Below are 3,756 nucleotides of genomic sequence, written 5' to 3'. Positions count from 1 at the left end.
TAATGCTCCTGTTGTTCATTTATATAACTTTTTTGATAAAAAGTCTATTGAGATCCTTTTGCTATTTTTTAAATTATATATATTTTTATTTGTATCTGTTGGTTATTAACCTCTTTTCAGATATAAGATTTGTAAGTATTTTCTTCCATTCTGTGGATTGTGTTTTTATTCTCTGTCTCTCTCTCTCTCTTTTTTTTTTTTTGGCAATGCAGAAACTTTAGTTTGATGTAATATCACTTATTTATTTTTGGTTTTTTTTGCTTGTGTTTTTGGTCTGGTATCCAAAAAACTATTGGCAAGACCAATGTCAAGGAGAATTTTTCCTATGTTTTCCTTTAGGAAATTTAGTTTCATGCATCACATTTAAGTCTTTAATCTATTTCAAGTTAAGATTTATGAGTGATATAAGGCTCCAGTTTCATACTGTTTTATGTGACTCTTCAGTTTTAAATATCATTTATTGAACAGACTATCTTTACCCATTACATATGTTGGCCCCTGTCAAATATTAGGTGACTGTATGAAAGGATTTATTTCTGGACTCTCAATTCTGTTCTGCTTCTTTATTGGTCTGTTTTTATGCCAGTATACTTTATTGTTTTGAGCATGGGGGCTTTGTAGTATAATTTCAAATCAAGAAGTGTAATTTCTCTTCTTCATTCTTTCTCAAAACTGCTTTGATTATTTGTTGTCTTTTATGGTCTCTTATATATTTAGGATTCTTTACTTACTACTGTAAAAAAATAATATTGGATTTTTTAAAAATATTTTTTATTTATTTATTTGACAGAGAGAGATGACAAGCAGGCAGAGAGGCAGGCAGAGAGAGAAGAGGAAGCAGGCTGCCTGCTGAGCAGAGAGCCTGATGCAGGGCTCGATCCCAGGACCCTGGGATCATGACCTGAGCCGAAGGCAGCGGCTCAACCCACTGAGCAACCCAGGTGCCCCTAACATTGGATTTTTTATAGGAATTGAATTTACAGATGGATTCCGGTAGTATGGACATTTTAACAATGTTAATTCTTACCGTTCATAAATATGGGCTATCTTTCCATTTGTATCTCCTTCAATTTATCACTGTCATAGTTTATGGGGTACAGATCTTTCATCTTCTTAGTTAAATCTTTTCCTAAGTATTTTATTATTTTTGATGCTATTGTGAATTAGATTGTTTTCTTTATTTTTTCAGATAGTTCATCATTAGAGTGTTAAAATGCTCCTGTCTTGTGCTTACTTTGGCAGCACATATACTAAAATTGGAATGATGCAGAGAAGATTAGCGTGATCACTGAACAAGGATGACATGAAAAACTGGGAAGCATTCCATATTAAAAACAAAACAAAACAAAAAAATTCTTGTCTTTTATATATTGATCTTCTATTTGGAAGCTTAACTAAATTTGTTTATTCAAATTTTTTTGTGAAGTTTTTAGGATTTTTTTACATGTAAGTTCATGTTATCCAAAAAAAGAAAATTTTGCTTCTTCCTTTTTTTTTGGAGTCTTTTATTTCTTTGTGCTCCTTGCTTCTCTGGCTAGGACATCCAGTACTTTGTCAAATGAGAGTAGTGAAAGTGGACACACTTGTCTTGTTTCTGATCTTTAAGGGGAAAACTATCAAACTTTTTTGATTGAATATGAGATTAGCTCTGGGCTTGCAATATGTGTTTTTTTTAATGGATTTTTAAAATTTTTTTATAAACATATAATGTGTTTTTATCCCTAGGGGTACAGGTCTGTGAATCACCAGGTTTACACATTTCACAGCACTCACCATGGCACATACCCTCCCCAATGTCCATACCCCCACCATCCTCTCCCAACACACCTCCCCCCAACAACCCTCATTCTCTTTTGTGAGATTTAGTCTTTTATGGTTTGTGTCCCTCCCAATCCCATCTTCTTTTATTTTTCTTTTCATACCCCCCAAACCGCCTATATTGCATCTCCACTTCATCATATCAGGGAGATCATATGATAGTTGTCTTTCTCAGATTGATTCATTTCGCCATGCATAATACCCTCTAGATTCATCCACATCATCACAAATAGCAGGATTTCATTACTTTTGATGGCTGCATAGTATTCCATTGCACATATATACCACATCTTATTTATTGATTCATTTGTTGAAGGACATTCAGATTCTTTTCATAGTTTAACTATTGTGGACATTGCTGCTATAAACATTTGGGTTTATGTGCCCCTTCAGAATGCCACGTTTGTATATTTAGGGTATATCCCAGTAATACAATCACTGGGTCATAGGGTAGTTCTATTTTCAGCGTTTTGAGGAACTTCCACGCTGTTTTCCAGAGTGGTTGCACCAGCTTGCATTCCCATGTACAGTGTAGGAGGGTTCCCCTTTCTCCACATCCTCGCCAGCATCTGTCATTGACTGACTTGTTCATTTTAGCCATTCTGACTGGTGTGAGGTGGTATCTCATTCTGGTTTTGATTTGTATTTCCCTGATGCCGAGTGATGTGGAGCATTTTTTTTATGTGTCTGTTGGCCATTTGGATGTATTCTTTGCAGAAATGTTTGTTCATGTCCTCTGCCCATTTCTTCATTGGATTATTTGTTCTTAGGGTGTTGAGTTTGATAAGCTCTTTATAGATTTTGGATAATGGCCCTTTATCTGGTATGTCATTTGCAAATATCTTCTCCCATTCTGACAGTTAACTTTTGGCTTTGTTAACTGTTTCCTTTGCTGTGTAAAAGCTTTTTGATCTGATGAAATCCCAGTAGTTCATTTTTGCCCTTGCTTCCCTTGCCTTTGGCGATGTTCCTAGGAAGAAGTTGCTGCTGCTGAGGTCAAAGAGGTTGCTACCTGTTCTCTCCTCAAGGATTTTGATGGATTCCTTTCTCACATTATGCTTCTTCATCCATTTCCAGTCTATTTTCATGTATGGTGTAAGGAAATGGTCCAATTTCTTTTTTCTGCATGTGGCTGTTCCATTTTCCCAACACCTTTTGTTGAAGAGGCTGTCTTTTTTCCATTGGACATTCCTTCCTGTTTTGTTGAAGATTAGTTGACCATAGAGTTGAGGGTGTATTTCTGGGCTCTCTATTCTGTTCCATTGATCTATGTCTGTTTTTGTGACAGTTCCCTACTATCTTGATGATGACAACTTTGTAATAGAGCTTGAAGTCTGGAATTGTGATGCCAACAACTTTGGCTTTCTTTTTCAATATTCCTCTGGCTACTCGAGGTATTTTCTGGTTCCATATAAATTTTAGGATTATTTGTCCCATTTCTTTGAAAAAAATGGATGGGATTTTGATAGGGATTGCATTAAATGTGTAGATTGCTTTAGGTAGCATAGACATTTTCACAATATTTGTTCTTCCAATACAGGAGCATGGAACATATTTCCATTTCTTTGTGTCTTCTTCAATTTCTTTCATGAGCACTTTAGAGTTTTCTGAGTATAAATTCTTTGTCTCTTTGGTTAGGTTTATTCCTAGGTATCTTAGGGTTTGGGGTGCAATTGTAAATGGGATTCACTCCTTAATTTCTATTTCTTCTGTCTTGTTGGTATAAAAAAATGCAACCAATTTCTGTGCATTGATTTTATATCCTGACACTTTACAGAATTCCTATACAAGTTAGAGCAGATTTGGAGTGGAGTCCTTTAAGTTTTCCACATACAGTATCATATCATCTGCAAACAGTGATAGTTTGACTTCTCTTTTGCCAACTGGAAAAATTTGAATGCCTTTAATTTCTTTTTGTTGTCTGATTGCTGAGGCTAG

General features: G+C 35.3%; 1 non-coding gene across 1 annotated transcript; it reads left to right on the top strand.

Moving 5' to 3' along the window:
* The first annotated feature begins 1,226 nt into the window (after positions 1–1,226).
* On the top strand, positions 1,227–1,333 carry LOC123389139. The gene has a single exon (XR_006603672.1). It is a non-coding gene; the product is annotated as a U6 spliceosomal RNA (small nuclear RNA).
* The last annotated feature ends 2,423 nt before the right edge of the window (positions 1,334–3,756 follow it).

This window comes from Mustela putorius, unplaced genomic scaffold (genome assembly GCF_011764305.1).
Source record: "Mustela putorius furo isolate JIRA1106 unplaced genomic scaffold, ASM1176430v1.1 tig00003953_pilon_pilon_pilon, whole genome shotgun sequence".
In the NCBI taxonomy this organism is placed as follows: domain Eukaryota; kingdom Metazoa; phylum Chordata; class Mammalia; order Carnivora; family Mustelidae; genus Mustela; species Mustela putorius.
This window is presented reverse-complemented; position numbering and strand designations above follow the sequence as displayed.